At 36.8% G+C, this 19684-nt stretch overlaps 3 long non-coding RNA genes across 4 annotated transcripts; all 3 read left to right on the forward strand.

Annotated features, from left to right (window-relative positions):
* Nucleotides 1–16722: 16722 nt before the first annotated feature.
* On the forward strand, nt 16723–17302 carry LOC120443577. The gene is made up of 3 exons (XR_005615500.1): nt 16723–16740; nt 16909–17067; nt 17226–17302. It is a non-coding gene; the product is annotated as an uncharacterized LOC120443577 (long non-coding RNA).
* On the forward strand, nt 17301–18612 carry LOC120443578. Of its 2 annotated transcripts, XR_005615502.1 has the most exons (4): nt 17301–17312; nt 17506–17661; nt 18121–18327; nt 18590–18612. It is a non-coding gene; the product is annotated as an uncharacterized LOC120443578 (long non-coding RNA). The 2 variants fall into 2 exon arrangements; XR_005615501.1 differs by lacking the exon at nt 17301–17312 and having other exon boundaries at nt 17480–17661.
* On the forward strand, nt 18611–19090 carry LOC120443576. Its single transcript, XR_005615499.1, has 3 exons — nt 18611–18760; nt 18890–18969; nt 19074–19090. It is a non-coding gene; the product is annotated as an uncharacterized LOC120443576 (long non-coding RNA).
* Nucleotides 19091–19684: the final 594 nt, after the last annotated feature.

Here is a 19684-nt window from a genome sequence, read left to right on the forward strand (position 1 = left end):
GCAGCAACCACAGCCTCCCAGACACTGTTCAGAGGTGTACTGTTTTCCCTCCTTGTAAATCTCACATTTGATGATGGACCACAGGTTCTCAATGGGGTTCAGATCAGGTGAACAAGGAGGCCATGTCATTAGTTTTTCTTCTTTATACCCTTTCTTGCCAGCCACGCTGTGGAGTACTTGGACGCGTGTGATGGAGCATTGTCCTGCATGAAAATCATGTTTTTCTTGAAGGATGCAGACTTCTTCCTGTACCACTGCTTGAAGAAGGTGTCTTCCAGAAACTGGCAGTAGGACTGGGAGTTGAGCTTGACTCCATCCTCAACCCGAAAAGGCCCCACAAGCTCATCTTTGATGATACCAGCCCAAACCAGTACTCCACCTCCACCTTGCTGGCGCCTGAGTCGGACTGGAGCTCTCTGCCCTTTACCAAACCAGCCACGGGCCCATCCATCTGGCCCATCAAGACTCACTCTCATTTCATCAGTCCATAAAACCTTAGAAAAATCAGTCTTGAGATATTTCTTGGCCCAGTCTTGACGTTTCAGCTTGTGTGTCTTGTTCAGTGGTGGTCATCTTTCAGCCTTTCTTACCTTGGCCATGTCTCTGAGTATTGCACACCTTGTGCTTTTGGGCACTCCAGTGATGTTGCAGCTCTGAAATATGGCCAAACTGGTGGCAAGTGGCATCTTGGCAGCTGCACGCTTGACTTTTCTCAGTTCATGGGCAGTTATTTTGCGCCTTGGTTTTTCCACACGCTTCTTGCAACCCTGTTGACTATTTTGAATGAAACGCTTGATTGTTCGATGATCACGCTTCAGAAGCTTTGCAATTTTAAGACTGCTGCATCCCTCTGCAAGATATCTCACTATTTTTGACTTTTCTGAGCCTGTCAAGTCCTTCTTTTTCATGAAGCGGATGATGTGGACAAAATACTCATTTGCCTAATAATTCTGCACTCCCTGTATTTAGATGAAACACTTATTTTGTGTAGTGTCAAGGATATTTTGTCATTATGTGTATTGTACTAACACAATTGAAAATATGCTGAAATGTTTGAAAAAGGTGCACTTTTCATGATCTGTTGTGATATAAGTACTAAGAGTTTTGGAAATGTAACAATTGCTTGTGAAAACTGCGCCAAACCAATAGAAAAAAACTGTAATCTACATTCCAGTATGTCACCTCTGGTCACAAGCTCTGGGAAGTGACTGAAAGAATGAGATCATGGATGGATATTTTTGGGAATCACCTATTCTCAATGCAGCCATTTACACAGATCGTGCTATTTTGCTGGATGAATTTGCAGCTTTATTTATTTATAAGTAATACCAGAATCAAATATAGTAAATGAGCTTTTAAGAAAGTAAGTTTTTTGTTTTACAAAATATGGTATATGAATTTTAAATTTGAATAATAACAATAGTAATAATAATAGCAATAATATTAATATCTTTAGATGCTGTACAGTAAGCTTTCATTATTGGGGTCATAGTTAGGTGTCCTGAAAGCCATAGATGAAACCAGTCATCATGTATTTCATTACCTACACTTTTAGGTTTTTAATACATTTTTTTATGTGAGAGAAAAGATCCAAAATAAGATCAGATATAATTAGCAACCTCATTCCACAGCCTCAGAACCTATAACAATTAATGTACTAGATAATGCCAATACAGTCAGAGACAAATGGTAAATGCAGAGTTTTAGGATGTTCAGCATAACAACAGAAAATGAATCAAAGGTTTGTGAATATGTAATAAAGTATTCAACAGTCTGTTCCACTTCCCTTCATTGGCTCCCTGTTAAATCCAGAATTGAATTCAAAATCCTGCTCCTCACATACAAGCTCTTAAATAATCAGGCCCCATCTTATCTTAATCACCTTGTAGTACCATATCGCCCATTTAGAGCACTTCGCTCTCACACTGCAGGCTTACTTGTTGTTCCTAGAGTATTTAAAAGTAGAATGGGAGGCAGAGCCTTCAGTTTTCAGGCCCCTCTTCTGTGGAACCAGCTTCCAGTTTGGATTCGGGAGACAGCCACTATCTCTACTTTTAAGATTAGACTTAAAACTTTCCTTTTTGCTAAAGCATATAGTTAGGGCTGGATCAGGTGACCCTGAATCCTCCCTTAGTTATGCTGCAATAGGCATAGGCTGCTGGGGGACTCCCATGATGCACTGAGTTTTTCCTTTTCAGTCACCTTTCTCACTCACTATGTGTTAATAGGCCTCTCTGCATTAAATCGTAGTTGTTATTAATCTCTGTCTCTCTTCCACAGCATGTCTTCTATCCTGTCTTCCTTCTCTCATCCCAGCCGGTCGCAGCAGATGCCCGCCCCTCCCTGAGTCTATTTCTGGTGGAGGTTTCTTCCTGTTAAAAGGGAGTTTTTCCTTCCCACTGTCGCCAAAGTGCTTGCTCATAGGGGGTCATATGATTGTTGGGTTTTTCTCTGTATGTATTATTGTAGGGTCTACCTTACAATATAAAGCGCCTTGAGGCAACTGTTGTTGTGATTTGGCGCTATATAAATAAAATTGAATTGAACTTTGTTCTTTGCTTGATCAGCGATTTTCACTCTTCAGTCTGCCACTGTGTCCCAATAAAGTAGAGTGGCTGGCTCGCCTGCACCGATGTGACAACACATGGGCAGAATCAATCAACACTTCCAATCAGATCTAATGGAAAACAGGGCTTGGTCTATATACAACATGAGGGTGTGGCTGCATTGCTTTCTGAGAGTGTGTGCATATTCGTAGCAGCCGCAAACACACAATGACCTCCCACAGCACTAATTAACACACACAGTAATTATGCTACTGGCAAGTTCTTGTTAACTGATCAATATTTATCTCACATTAATAACCCTACCCTTAGTTCTTTCTCAGACCTTGGAACTTTTTCAGTTCAGCCGACAACCTTCAGCATCAAAGCTAATGATGGCCATAGCGTTCATTAACTGGCAACAACACAATGTGAGGGTAATGAACCTATTTTGTAAACTGACACATAAATAGAGGAAGCCTTTTCCAGTTGCCTCACTAGAGAGAAGATAAAAGGTTTATTCCTCCACGAGAGCAAATGCAGCCGATACAGGTATAGCAAGTAAAAATACACTGTTGGAAGCACATACAGCACTTTTTATTATGTTGATATATATTTCACAAATGATGCTCCACTGACAATGTTCACGTTTTGACAAATTTATGTCTCGCAAATGTGTGATTTGGAAATGTTATATGCAACAGGCAAACCATAGTAAAAGTTAAATCAATTGTTTTATAATATTTGCGTGCTTTGTGTACCAGTAAGCTCTAAGATCAATAACTACAGTGCTGGGTAGTATAGTACATACTTTTCTGCTTTTGTTAAAGTAATGCGTTGCTTTACTTATTTATTCTTTCTAAAAAGTAAAAGTTACACTACTGATTACATCCTTGTAGTGTAGCATTTTGTTTCTCTGCAACGATCGGTTTGCATTGGAATCATAGATATGGAATGATATTTATGTCATAACTTATGCACGAGAAAAACATAAACCGAGCAAATAATTTCATTTCGTGGGCGCAATTAAATTCCTCACGCGTAAATTCAACAACCCCGCGTGTAGCGGACATGCGCACAAAGACAACATCGTGCAAGCAAGAGCGTCTGCTTTGCACACAAAGCTACAGTTTTACGCGCTCTTGGGTAAACTGTCTGGAGGCGGAGCCCAAAGAAGGATGGGTCCCTGATTTGATTGTTTACTTTGATGGACACTTCAGGTTACTGTATTAAAATTAGTTACACTGTGACAGCAACCAAAATGCTGTTTTAAACCAAAAGTTTGAAAAATAAAGTTTGTCTAATTTATTATCACTGATCATTGTTTGCGGTTATTACTTTAATGTTGAAGAAATATTTTAAGGCAAGTACTGAAGCCTCTGCACTGCCGAGTCATAATGACAAGCATGCCTCATTCCTAAGAAAAATGGTAAAATTCTTAGTCAATTGATTTATAAAATTTGAACAAATATAAAATGCATTTATGTTGCTGCCAGTGAGTCCCACTCAGTGAAATAGCTGTACACACCTGGCTGCAGAGCTCCACTCACTGTGGGTTCAGGCTCCACTGTAATAGTTCATCCAGATAATATTTCAGAATCTCTGAATAGACAGTCTGTGGAGTGGACAGTGTTCTCTTAGACAAATAATCTTTCATAGTCAAATATTGTATTTATGCAAGTATATAATTTGACAATATGACATGGCATACAGGAAAACGTGCATAATAAATGTACACTTTTTTCCTCATTTGTAGAGATCTTTTCATATGGATGTTGAGAGTACTACCCCTACCTTCCATATATTTCCTCATGAATGCAGCACTCTCTTTATGAACCATGTTCCCACAGCTATGATTACATGGACCACATGAAACACAAACAGGTCATTATTTTTTAATTACCATCACGGCATAGCATCTGCCAACACAGCTGCTTTGTGTCAACAACTGTTTGTACTGATGATAACACTTCTGCCGTCAAAGCTGAGGCCTATTTGCCTGTGAGAGAGCTGACATCTCCTGCATTCATTCATTTGGACTTTCATTTTGGATGAAATGTTCATTGAACCTCCAGCTCTACAACACTAACCTGAGCTAGCAAAAATATAATTTATGGTGTTGTAACCTTTCAGGTTCTCCTCTTCTCCCTCTGTTGGGAGGGCATTTCCTGTGTGTTTGGATATAATTGTTGAAGCATACAAAAAAAAATTCACACATTTACACCCACAAACACATTGCAGCAGGTCTGCAGCTCTCTGCCAGGGCTTCTGTTCGACCTCACAATCGATATGTGTCAGAGATAAACCTCAGCACTGGCCAGAAGGACCTCATTCGTTTTCACTCACTCATATTTACACATCTTCACTGCTTTTGTTTGCCTCTTGAAAATTCAAATGAAGTTATGCTACACCTATATATATATACCTATACATATACATATATATATATATATATATATATATATATATATATATATATATATATATATATATATATATATATATATATATATATATATTGACCTTCTGAGAATGGTTGGGGTGGGTTTTTCACAATCTTTGAACAGAGGATTCATTTTTTAAAAAGTATGTCCTCATATGACAACAATGTTTTTGTTGTTGTTGTTGTTTTGTTTTTTTTGCAATATAACACAAGAGTGTAGTTTTTTTAAACAAAATATAAAACACCTGATCAAGCAGAATGATATATAAGGTGTTAGAAAAGCCTAATGGAATGCCCCCATATGAGGATGGAGGACCAACCTGGGCACTGTATAGCTGTATAGCTGTCCCTAATCACCTCACATGAGGTCAACGAAAAATTATGTTTCAAAGATTAAAAAGGGATATAGCCTCTAGTTTATCCCATTTTAGCTACCAAACACTCTCTGACAAACTTCCCATTAGAGAATAGCGTACTGTTTTTGTGATTTTGTGGGAAACCACAATGTATATAATTTTTTTAATTTACAGACATACATTTGTGCAAATGAATGTAGCTTCACTGTAAATACATTGGAACAGATGTTTATGAGAGATCTGAGTTTGCTAGAACCAAAAGATGTCAAAAAAGAGACTGATGTAGAATGTAGAGTTTTTAACAAGACATGGACTTCTGAGTATATAGTGAAGTGAAAGGTAAAGCCATCTGTTTAGTTCATGGAGAGCAGATCGCTGTGTTTAAGGATTATAGTTTAAATTGCCATTACAACACTAAACACTCGGAGAAATACAAGAACTTGCTTTGCTTTACACATTCAGAGAGGGAGCATCCAATACCAACTTGTGATTTGTTCAAAAATGGCAAAGTAAGCCATTCTCTGAGGGGAAGTTTATCAAAGAGCATTTGGTGGACATCAACGGTGCTAATATGCCCTGTAAAAAGAGAAGCATTTGAGAACGTGCCCCTCTCCAGGTGAAACAACAAGATGGATCAAGAACATTACAGGAAATTTGGTGTTTTAGCTGCACTTTTGGAGGAGGATGAGTCTGAAAATGATGACATAGACTACCAGGTAGTTCAGCCAAGGTAACATGCTAAAAGCATATGGGATTAGAGAGTAGACATTTGAGAGTTTTATGAAATGAAATGCAAGGACTTCTGGAGATGTTAGCAGCAGAATGGAAAGCAAATCTTTTTATTTATTTATTTTTAGAAGGTCCATCTTGCTTTCGATGTGAGTGTCCTTTGCATTTTGCATTAAACTCAACTTTAATGCAGTTGTTCAAGCCCAAGCAGATTCGATTTCTCTTACTGAACAATAGGAAAATGATAAACTGCAGATGAAGTCATTAAATTGCAAACAAAGTGGCAACAAAGTTAAATGTCTTTGAAATTTTCCAAAAACATCCACATTTTGTTAACAATTGTTTTTACAATGCCTGTTTAACATTTCCATTGCCTACAAAGATCTATTGTTACTAGTAACCGTTTACATGGAGATAATATAACACTAAGCAGAACTGAGTTCAGCTTATCAGTGCAGCTCTTCTCAACAGTTTCTTATATGGCCCCTAGAGTATTATAATGTAATAAATTGTAACAGTAAAAGTAGCCTTATAATAACAATACAAACAAATATAATGCAAACAATAATAGGAGCCAGTTAAGTTAAACAGACAAATAAATTTTTTGTTTATTTAAACTGTCCCTCATCCCATTTATGGGCTCTGGAGCTTTGTAAATAATAAGGAGCAATATCTGAAGCAGCAACATCAGAGGCATGGCTGGCAAAATAATTATTAATAAGTAAAGATAAATGTTGTGTTGTGATTCTAGCTAAATGTTTGAGAAAGTTAGAAGCAACAGAATGACTCTTACTTTTCTCTTACACTGAGTGCAAGTCCCTGCCCAGTCACTCACTGAATGGAGAAGAGAGATGAGTGTGCTTTGGCTTGACCTCATCTTGCAGAGCAGTGCTATGTTTTGTTTTCTTGGTTTGTTTTTTTTGTTGCTGTTTTGTTTGGGGGTTTGGTGGGGGTGGCTAAACTTTTAGGAACAGTTTCTAAATAAGATCGAAGCAGAGAAAATCATTAAGCTGTCAACAGTAAGGCAAACTGAAGCATCATAATTACTGCAGTGAGTGAAAGAGATTACATGTCCAGCTGAGATAGTGTATTTCCACTTAAAAAGTAAAAAAAGATATACACAACAGACAAGTATCGGAATAGTAGAATAACTGCATACAACCCTGTTAATTGACCACTTATTTTTTTCTCTATTAAATGATTTGCTGGGGGTTTTTAAACTACCACACAACTATGTTATGGTTCTTGGTTCAAAGCTTCTGCTGACTGGGGCCTTTCTGTGTGGAGTTTTGTGAGCATGTTCTTGTTGTGCCTGCAGGGGATTACTCCGGGAGCTCCACCTTCCACACATGCTTTTTACGCTAAATAGTTATTCTAAACTCAATGAGGTTTAGATGTCAGAGTGTGCGGGTGTGTGTCTCTTGTCTGTGTTAGGCATATGACAACCTGTCCAGGGTTTACCCTGCTTTCTGTCCTGTGCCAGCTAGGATAGGGTCCAGTTTCCCTGCGTTGGTCCAGCAGTTAAGAAAATAGATGAAGATATAAAAGACTATTCTAATGGTCAAAAAATATTTGCCTCTCTACTAGGCTGAAATAGTACAGCATTAAATAAAAGGCAGCTGCAATACTTACATGATACCCCCTGTCTGGAGGTTTGAATACTTCCCCGTCCGTTAATCAAAGATTGCAGCTCATTAAATTGTTCCTTGTTAAAAAAAAAAAAGGTTAAGTTGAGGGGACAAAGATGGTTCCTGACCAAGTTTTAAGTAAGAATATCCAGGTCTATATCTCATCAAGCTCTCCCCTGTCCGCTCCTCTGCTGTTCTGAACTAGCAATATATGAATAAAATTGAACTGAATTGAACTGAATGAATCACTTGTCCACTACTTCATTAAAGCACTTTGTTATTAAAAGACGAGTAAGTACCTCATCACTATGAGTTTTTTATAATTATTAGAAGCATTCTAATGATTTTCATTAGGCATGTTGAGATGCATGCAGTGATTTTATTTCAATGTAAGCTAAATTTGCACTATAGAGCTACAAAATCAAACCTAAAGTAAAAGACACACTGCACTGAAGAACACCATGCATTGAGTAATGATTTTATTTTGATTATATTTCTACAGTATGCAAATTATACCAAAACATGTGCACATTCCCACTGATATACTGGCAGAAGGAAACTGAAAAACACTTCTTCTGAAAGAAGCTGTTAGTATAAAAACTTTGTCAGCATAATGAAAAATAAAAAAGATGCATTTGCAATTTATTACTTTGTCCAACTTTTGTCAGCACTACTCCTGGATGATATTTCAATTAATCTTTTCGATTCCCAAACTTGCTTGTTCATGTTTTTTTGCAGCATGTTTCTCCTTGATTTTGTATAAAGACTGCACCAGAATGAAGTTTGAAGGGAACCCATTGTGCGTATTTCCATATTTTAAATCTGGATATCAATAGAGCAGCTTTGCATGAGTCATAACTTCAAAATAATGTTTATGTATCTTCTACTGGACCTTGGTGCAGCTCTTCAGTTCATCCTCATGATGTTTTAGTTGTTCTCACTTTAAAAATAATTCCCAGTACTCTACCTTTGTTTTCACTGGCTTCATTACAACAAGAAAATTTGAACTACAGAGGGACATCTGTATTGCTAAAAATTTTAAACATGCAATGAATTCAAAGGTTTGTGTGTTACTTTGGCACAGACAATGGCAATCACTGTTTCGTTACATACAAATTTAATAGCATCCACAGACATTTGTGGCAATATCGTCAGAAGTAAACAAGCCAGTTTACAGATTTAAGGCTGTATATTAGGTATATGTTAGCTCATACCTTACATTGGTTAATTACTATAATAATTCCCAAAATAGTATTATTATTATTTTTTTTACAAATGTCAGAATAGTTTATGATAATTCTGTCTGATAATGGTCATTTAGGCATGTTATAGATGTTTTCTTGGTTAAAGGGAAAGTCACAGTGATTGAAAGTTTCTGATTTGAGCAGGTGGAAGTCCACAAATAACTTCAACTGTCTGAACTTTGTCATATTTAAAAGATGTATTGTAGTGTCAGAGATGCAATTTGTGATGGATGGATGGATTTTAACTAATAGAACACAATTCAAGGTTTCTGTCAGTATGGTGGGTTCAATAATACATAATTTGTTTAGGTATCAGTTTGAACTCAAAGCATTTGATTTACTTGGCTCTATAGAACACTTTGCTTTTCTTATTGGATGAGGCCTTGTTTGCTTGTGTTGAGAACTTCATTTAGTTCATAAGGTTATTTTAGCTAGAGTTTATCGTCAAAGGGAGAGGCTGTCTTTGAACACATAGTTAACAAGTGTATAGCCTAGAAGTAATGTTTCTTTCTAAGAGAATCTGACATCATTTATGTGAGTATACAGACTGAGGCCTTGAAGGAATATTAAGAACATTACTTAAGCTTTACTTATATTAAATATTAAATGCCACCATCTGTGATTTAAAAACATTAAGTTTCAATCAGGGTTAGGTTCTGCTTTTTTAATTCTTTAGTTCATTTTAAGTCACTCAACGAGAGGTGAATTGGTAGAGAATTCCTGACTAATGAAAAGAATGCAGTATGTGATGCTTGTCTAGTGCCAACCAAGTTTTCTGTATACAGTGCTGTGAAAAAGCATTTTGCCCTCTCCTAATTAAAGTTTTGTCCATATTTGTCACACTTATATGGTTCATATCAAACTTATTTGAATATTATACAAAGATATCAAAAATAAATGTGTTTTTTTTTTTAAATTATGCTTTTATTTATTAAGGGGAAACAAATGATCCATAGCTATGTGAAAAGTAAATGGCCCCTAATCTAATAAGAGGTATTAGCACCCTCGGCAGCAAGAACAAGAAAGAACAAGAAAATAGTAATTAGTTACTTTATTACTTAGTTACTTTTTAATAACCTGATACGCAACCTGAATACGTCATAAAGCAATAGACCTTTCAGCCCAATTCTATTTTTTCTGCATAATCCATCATATAAAATTGAATCAAATGAAAAAGTCTCTTTTCAAAACTTGTTTTATTAGTTTTAATCTTTTAACTTTATGCACATTACATCAAGCAAAAATTACATTATATGCAACTGCCTTTGACTGGAAGAAATTTGTTTAACATTTAAACCCATTTTCTGCATATTCCAGCATAAAAAATAAAATAGTTTTTTGTGTTTACACTCACTCTTTCAAATAGATGAAAGTAAAACAGCAAAAAATAAGTAAAATCAAAGATTCAGCAGCACTAAGTCCTGTCGCTCTTAAATCTATTTTCAACTGTTTACCAGGAGTGGAGCCGGTGGATGTTTGCCCGGTGGCGCAGCCGTCATGTCAGTGGGGGGATCCGTGGGTTTCTCAGTGAATTTCACATTCCCATGGCAGCATGCTAGGTGCTTGCTCAGATTTGAAGTTTAATTTTTCGCTGTAGAACGAAGTTTTCTTCCCACGCAGTGTCATTTTCACATCTCTGGTGAAAAGTGACAATGAGTCTTTCACATCACTGTGGAGGATTGTTTGTTTGTTTTTTTCAGACATTTAAAAGTGGATTAGTTGGTGTGTTTGGCATCATTGTCCTTCTGAATAACCCAAGTGTGCTTGAACTTCAGGGTATGAACTGTAAACCTCCTGATGGAACCACAAACTTAGAATTCAAGATTCCTTCATTTACAGCAAGTTGTTCAGGTCATGAAGCAGCAATGCCACACCGGACCATCACACTACCACCACCATGTCTGTGGTATAATGATCTTTTCATGAATTGCTATGTTAGTTTTACACCAAATGTAAACCACAAACCTTCCCAAAAGTTCAGCTTTGTCTCATCAGTCCACAGAATATTTTCCCAAAAGTATTGCACATCACCAGGATCTATTCTAGTAAACATGAGACAAGACAATGACAGACTTTACCTAATCTGTGGCAAGTTTGTTTGAAAAAGTTTAAAGAAAGGCCTGAATTAACGGATAGATTTTACTTATTTATTGATTTTAACCAAAAGAGTCGTAACACATAACATATAGGAGGTAGAATTGATTGGCAAAGGTGACACTAAGCTGTAATATCTAAACAAGTTCAGTAGGATTTTTTCTTATTGTTAGTTATTGTAGCTACCCAATTTAACTGCTGTAGAGTAGCTTTATCTCACTGGGGCTGATGCTGCTGGCAGGGTTTTTCAATGCTAGAGGGTCTCTGTCTTTGATTCCCAGTTGTTGTTCCTCACTTTTTATTGTGTGAGCACTTTTATGAACCAGAATCAAACAGTAAAACATTTTGTAAACTATGTTTGTTTGTTTGTTTTCAGATGAAAAAAAAAACACTCCTTTTCAATAGAGGGACTGTATTTCATTGAAAGAATTTAGGGGATTGATAATAAGTTTTTGTTATTAAAAACAGATGGCACAAAATTCTAAAATGTCTGAATGCTACTATATCAGAGATTATCCTGAAAAATTTAGCCTACAACTCCAGTTCCTCTAATGTGCCATTCTTCCCCAAAAACACCCATGTTATCTGATCTGAAAACTGCTGTTCACAAACACTGTCCATCTAATCTGACTGAGCTGGAGCTGTTTTGCAAAGAAGAATGGGCAAGACTTTCAGTCGCTAGATGTGCAAAGCTGGTAGAGACATATCCTAAAAGACTGGCAGCTGTAATTGCAGCAAAAGGTGGTTCTACAAAGTATTGACTGAGGGGGCTGAATAATTACGCACACCCCACTTTTCAGTTATTTATTTGTAAAAAATGTTTGGAATCACGTATGATTTTCGTTCCACTTCTCACGTGCACACCACTTTGTATTGGTCTTTCATGTGGAATTCCAATAAAATTGATTCATGTTTATGGCTGTAATGTGACAAAATGTGGAAAAGTTCAAGGGGGCCGAATACTTTTGCAAGCCACTGTATATGGAAAGTCAGGAATACCTACAGAAAAGATCTATTTTGATTTAACTCACATGATATCAAACCTTCTTCCGTTTTATTACCTGCATGTAGAACCCATAATTGTGGAATGTATCCAGTATACTGCACCATGGGTTTTACACTTCTTTCTCTCCTTAAACTCGATTTCTTGTCAGAGACAGTAAGTCTTGAATGTAGGGGACCTAGGCAGAAACTCAAAATTGGAACAATACTGTGCTGTCATGTCCCCTTGACAAATATCTGTCATTTGGTTCCTATTTGAAATTGTGATTTCATACATCTAAACCATTTACAGACAACAATTGTATTTAAAAATAATAATTTAAAAAGCTAATTTAAAAAAGCATCCTAGATAACACATAATGTGCTGCAGGCATCCACTAAATGTTTATAAAATCATTTGTATGGATGTTTTGGTGAGGGTGAAAAAACTAAAAGGTATATTGATGAATTAAAATGTGTGTTTAGTTTTTTTCAAATATAAGTGATGTGTCACTTTTTTATCCAGACAGTAAAAAGATAGACACAAATTTGTTTCCTACATGTCTCAGAACACCTAGAGGTGGGTAAAGAACTGTCACGTTGATGCTGCTGCTAAATTCTCTCATTATCCAAACCCTAGCACTGAGCAGCACAGGCCACCTCCAAGCTACTGATGGGGGATCTGGAGATAGACTCATGAATGCTTACATATAGCTGAAAAATACTAAAAAGATATCAAAGTGCTGGCTTGCACTTTCCACTGTCTAAAATTTGATTATGGAATGGGAGTCACGAAGACAAGTAGTCTAGAAGACTTGAAGATAAAACCTCATGTCTGCCGGGCAGAGAGGCAGAGGAAAACTTCCATGTGACTGTGGAGGAGACTGTTTAGCTGACAGGAGTGGTAGTGCACCATTTAACTGTGCAGTGCTGACGCACAAATAGGGACTACATGCAATAGTCATAAGGAGGAAAGCGCAACCAGGTCACAAAAGTCAACAATGAAGTTTACAAAGAAACATCTGGATAAGCCAGAATGCCTCCGGGCTGATATTGAGCTTTTGGGATCACAATCATACAAAATCTGAGCAGCATATCACAAAAAGAACAGCTTGGTAAGTGTTAACCAAGGGTGTATACATATTCTGCTTTACTCTGGCAGAAGTTTGCATAAATATAAGTAAGTGCATTCTAGTAAGTATCAGCAAATTGAAAGTTATGGATACAAATTATATGCAGTTATTTAAGGCGGTGAATGAGAAATAACAATGGGATTCAAAGCAGACCTCGAAATCCACCTTTAATCAATGTTCCATATTATTTATTTATTTTAATTGTTTATTTTAAATCCATCCCCAAATAAAAGCAAAATGTACTGTGTAGACTTTGACCAGACTAAAAGATATATCAGGCATCTCAGATATATCTGTTTTATATGTAATGTATTTTTGACATGAGCTTAGAGCTCTGATTCCAAATGTGGAAATGTCTGATTTGTGTTCTTAATATTACCAGCACTAAGATGGATCTCATCAAATCACCCTTGACAGACACAGTTATTAAATGCAGGATTTTTATTGTCATATTGTTACTTTTAGTGAAGTCATAGTAAAAATAAGTAGGTAAATAATAAGAATGTAAGTAAAGTAAAACATATGTTTGTCAAATTCACTTTGATCATACATCATGTATCTTCTAAAAGACAGATATAGCTAAGAAAGGGTTATTGTAGGGTCTTTACCTTACAATAGAAGGTGCCTTAAGGTGCCTGTTGTTGTGATTTGGTGCTATATAAATAAAACTGAATTTAACTTGTGTTTCTCTTTTATCTTTACATTCTTCCATCTAAACGATGAATTAGAAACGGCAATTTCTGTAAAGTTAAGAGATTAGTTAAAGCAAATTGGCAACCAGTTGAAAATAGCAAAACACCAGGGTTGCTTAAAGCTAAAGGCACATTAGATCGTTTTAAGACTTTTTCTTAATGTCTTGTGGAATAAACTTCCTGCTTTTGCATGCCAACTCTCCACCAATTGCCTTACGTTGTTATTTCATTTGAGCTCAGACACACAAATTTAAAGACACTAGGCCCAACCACCAACCCCCAAAGACCACACCTCATACACAAATGCATCAGTCATTTTATCTTCACATTATATTTTCCTCAAATGGAGCAAACACACAGACTCCGCAGCAGCTGAATCACCTAAACACTCATTTGCGTCATTCCATTCTCAAATGTAAGCACTTACACTGCTCTGGCAAAAGTAAAAAAAACCTCAAACAAACAAATTCAAACACACACACACACACACACACACTCATACATACATCTATATAGCCTGGACAGCTGTTGAGTCAGTCAGTGGGTCTGCTGGTCCGTGATAATAACAGAGGGGCTGATGGAAGGCAGCTGAATGTTTAGCGGCTTCTGCAGAGTCCAATCCCAGCATGGTACGTACTGCCAGCAGCCAGACACACACGCACACACACACACGTGCTATGTGCCATCTTTTCCGCCAACTCGTCCATTGCTCCCACCCTTCCCAGTCCACAGTGACTGGAACGTGACTGTCCATTCTCATCAGGGGACGTGGGAGGAGAAGAGACAGCAGCTTGATATACCCCAGAGGGAGAATTCAATAGCGAGATAGAGAAGCATGAGGAAATTGAAGATGTGGATGGTAGAAAACAGGAAATGTGATACAGTATGAGACTTCATTCGTTCAGGATTAATAGTCTGTTATGGTGATTTATTCTCTATGAGGTCAGTGTAGGCAACAAGAGCTGCTCTGCAGCTCCACAATACAAGCAGTAAATCAGTTGGATTATGTGTACACAGTCAGAAATAGGGGTACGGAAGGGGTACATTACTGTGCCCCAAGGTACAAAAATGACATTAAGACAGTCTAAGGACAAATATTGGACCTCGGGGTAACTATCTGTACCTTTTTTAGCGTCTGAAAGGTACATACATGTTCCTTAATTGTGAAAAGTACTTATTTGTACCCATTCTTTCAAAAGATAAAGTACAGGTTGATTAAGCTCTTTTGATTAGAGGTTTTTTTTTTTTTTAAATTCTTTTTGACAGTAATTTATTTGCAACTGCATTGATTTAAGCATATATTTTAGTGTTTTTATTTTATTTTTTATTATTTTCATTGCTGTTGTTGTTTTTGTATTCCCTGAACCCCCCTTATTTTTAAGCTGCTTTAAGAACAATGAATTTATTTGAAAGAAAAAAAGTAAAAATGCATTTAAACATTTTTTTAAGAGTGATTTTTTAAAAGTATAACTATTTGGATGAATTGCAAAAAAAGCACCCTTATTGAACTCTGAGTGCGAGTTGAGCCCATCCTCACAACATCAAACAAAAAAGTAGAAGAAGAAACTCAACGAATAGCTGGTGGATTCTAGAACTTTCTGTAAATGCAGCAGGTGCCATTTTTGTTTTATCAACGGACGGAGATGGATTACGAACTTGCAAGTCCTGGTGTGCTCTGTTCACTTTCAACCGAGGAACTCTTAACAAAAATACAAGAGTGGGGCTTAGATGTCACCGAAGCTGAAGCTCAGCGTTTCAGAGGTAAGTTTTATTTAAAGAAAATGTAGCGTAATTACTAATTATTGGTTTAGCCTAGCTTAACGTATATTAGCAATTTAGCTAGTTTCGGCACTCTCTTAGCTCAAATTATGTCTTTTTACAAACGTTTTTACAAACGTTTCATGTGTAAAGTTGAGGTCACAGTTCTGTAAAATGAAAAATGTGTACACATAGTATTTGTATAAGTTTGAACTTATATATGTGGTTCGGCCACAGTCTATGGGTTCGGTAACCCCTGCGCAGCGGAACGGCGCGAAATTTGATTCCCTGGTAGCTGAATGCAGTTTACCGTTAGTGTATTAATGGTTTAATAAAATCACGTTTTTACATCCATTCCATGGCCATCAACACACATGGGCGGCTGAATATAACGTTTAAAGGAAATATCTTGACGCCGCACTTGTTTAAAATATAACAAGGGTGTTGCAGCTGGGGTTTGATAGTCGCGTTTTAAGCAATGTGGGAACTTTTTCAGCATGTAATCTGAGCTTGTAATACAGTCCTGCGGGTGTTATCGCTATAAGTAATCGGTCTGAAAGAACAGACGGCAGAAACTGTCGGAAATCTGGAGAAAGGAGTCACCTTAGTAGTGAATATTAACAAATTACAGCATTCTAGTCTTTTTTTTTCTTCCAAACTTGAAAGGGCACAAAAGCATGCTCAGACTCTGCTCTCCTGTGTCCAGTAGTCCCAAACAAACATCTAAATTTAAAATGAAAACTTTGCATATCGAGAGGATTCACTCTAAAAATTTGGTTTATTTTATTTAATTTACTGATTTTTTAATGAATATTTCTTTGAACTGAAAGAAGTTGTACAAAAGGTTTTAATGTGTGTGATATACGGTTTTACCCATGTAAAAATGTGGTGATAAATATCCTTACATGGAATTTAGAGTTTGTACTACCATTTATCTTGCAGACAATGAGGTTGATGGTGACACAGTTGACTGCGGTCTTACTGAGACTATGGTTGCATACCTTTTCCAAGGATCCTTCAAAAAGCAGGTTAAATTCAACCAATTTGTGTCAAGGATGAAGGAATCTTCAGTGACGCTGACTCTACAGACTGTCTCTCCAGAAGACTGGCAACCATCTACTTTCGTCAACTTCAATAAGGTATTTTCTTATTTATAATGAAGTTAGTATGTCTGAAGCATACATGTTGGCCGTTATGCACTTTTAGGATTTAGTTAATATGATCATTGTTTCTACCATATGTATTGTTACTGTAGTGTTTTATACTTCAATTCATGCAATAAATCAAACACTTAACTGTTTTCACAGCAATGAAAATACTTTGAGACTGCCAGCCTCTTTTGAAATTCCAAGATTTCCCAAAAATCTGCAACTGAAACTGGACAACAAAGAACCGTGCCATAAAAATCCAAGGGACAGACACACAATAATCAGAGTTCTATATGAAGCTGTGGCACAGTATACTATGTAAGTTAATCAGGGTAATGTTAGCTTGTTGCTTTAGAAAAAGCTGAATCTGTCATATTGAAAATAAACGCTACATTACTAAGAAACAATAACTGACACTTGATAAAGTTTGTTTGTCAGCAGTTGCTCTAACACTTATGTTTCTTCTGATATTACAGGTATCCCACAAATTCTGAATATGTGCAAGCTGTGAAGACGCTGGTAATGAAGTATCCTTTCCTCAAGGATCGTGAGGAAATGGTTATGTAAGTTAAATTTAAAATTTGCACAAGGTTCCTTCAAGATTACAAAGTAAAAGTGAAGCTTTTTCGATCTTGTTTTGTTAGTAAGACAATCTGTACCCTCTCAGTAGGTTTGTATGAAGTATGTTTACTGATTCTTTGTTGGGTGTATTTTGTGTAGATTGTTTTACAGTAACTTATGTTTCTGTTCAACAAGCACACATGGCATATGTCTTTGAGACGTAAATTCAAATCAGAGCGGGCACCACTAGTCGACAGTGAGGCAGTGAGGCGTTGTAAGGAGAAGTTTGGTTCTACGAGGAGAGGGCAGCCTAATAAATGTCAACGAACAAGTCAGAGAAATGTTTGTCAGGTTGGTGTGAGGGACATCTTGAGCTATAAAATGTTCTTGCATCTGTTATTACATCTAAAACTAAGGATTAGGGATGCAACTGTACCCCTTTTTTCAAACCGAAACAATACCAATACTTGGATTAGAGCACTTGCTAATACAAAGTACCAGTGCTAATACTTCTACCTCACAAAAATTATTAATTGGAAGGCGCTAAAAGAGGGTGAACTAGATTTAAAAAAAAAAAAAAATTTTTAAATATGACTCCAAAACTAAAATTTCAAGTTAACAATTAAGATTTTATGTGAAATTATTTCAGAGTTTCCATATTTTAAATATTGGTTCATGGTATCGGTTAACTTTAACCGATACAAGTTCTTTGTGATGCACAGATCGTGTCAGCTCTAATTGTATATTTAGTCTTATGTTGGGTTTCTAATCTGTTTTGACTTTCTCTTCTCACTCTTGCTTTCTTTCAAGGGACCATGCGTCCAAGGAGAAGATTTATTATCCATAGACGCCCACTTAAAGGTCTTACAGTGCCAATATCAGAAGATGCAACCAGATACCATGGTGGTTCATAACCGTATGCAGCAAGCGTTTGCTTGGCGGCAAAAAGAAATTGCAGATGGTATGCCTGTGGAGGATGTGTTGAAGAAGTACCCCTTCTTAGGGATGCCTACTGGTGTAAGTCAGAAAGCTGAATTGAACTTGGAAATAGCTGTCACATTTAACATGTTTATAGTAGTAAATTTTATTTGCCCTTGACCTTGCTTTCTTCATCTGTCCCTCTTTCCTTTTTTTTGTATGTTCATGTAACTTCTTACAGTATTGTTGTTAAATTCTATAAAAAATAATTATGCAGCACCATACATAATCAATATCAACTTTAGATTATTTCATTTTCATACACTGTTATTTTGTACTGAAAATGAATTTTTACTTGTAGCTGTGCAACGAACTCGGTGGATCCAACCAACAACGGGTAATGTAAGCCAGCGATTTCGTGAAGGGCTCTCATGTGTTGCAGCAAAGGTGATTGACCTTACACGAGGGAAAACCCCACTCTACCAGCTCTACCTTGATGCAAGAGAGGAGGCTCTCACTGATGACCTACCAGGTATTTGCTTTTTTTTTTTTTTTTAACTTCAAGGCTTCCATTTTATATAATTTTTATAGGTAACTGGAAATGCCAGATAAAATGCATGGGTGATATTGTGGGGGTTTTTTGTTTTGTTTTTTTTGGCAGATCTTGACACAAGGGCTGCACTTTTATTCCTGCCATACGTCTTCAAGGAGAAACTGGATCTCTTTGTCATACTTGGAGAGGTGTGTGTATTAAAATATTTAGTCTATACAAAAGGAAAACAAATGTATCTTTTGTTAAGAGACTAAGATATTGCTTTCCTCTACCTTCTCTTTTGACTTCAAAGGTTCATCCTAAAACCCCTATCCAACTGTTCAGCTACTTCATGAAGACTGGAAACCAGTGTTCTCCAGAAGCGCCCAAACATTGTGAAGTTGGATGGCAGTGAAGTGTGCAGAACCTCGTGTATTTTGAAGGAATCATCTCTTCTTTCTGCTTGTATTTTGTCTTCAACCTTGCTTACCCAAAACATCTGAAGAACACCCTGATTTTTCTCCAAAAGTACATTGTGAAAATAGATGAGGGTGAGGACCGGCCTCTGCCAATCACAGTCACCAGACAAATAAATCTTCTGTATTGACCACCATGCCTCAGCCATATCAATGCTCCAAATGTGGCAGAAGAACCTTTAGTTTGATAAAGCTTATTCAGCACATAGGACTTATTCATTCCCATGATGCCAATTTTGATATAACTTGTGGACTCAGTGACTGCTGTTCTTCTGTTACACCAAAGTGTCATTATTTAATCCACTATGCAAGACTGATTGAAATGTTCGGCCCTCACGTTTGTTATGGTGTATGAGATTTGAAAGTAAGCACCAGTATTTCAAAACGTTGTCCCGCAATTGTAGAAATTTTATGAACATTGCTACAACTTTGAGCAACAGACATCAGT

This window comes from Oreochromis aureus, linkage group 14, assembly GCF_013358895.1.
Source record: "Oreochromis aureus strain Israel breed Guangdong linkage group 14, ZZ_aureus, whole genome shotgun sequence".
In the NCBI taxonomy this organism is placed as follows: domain Eukaryota; kingdom Metazoa; phylum Chordata; class Actinopteri; order Cichliformes; family Cichlidae; genus Oreochromis; species Oreochromis aureus.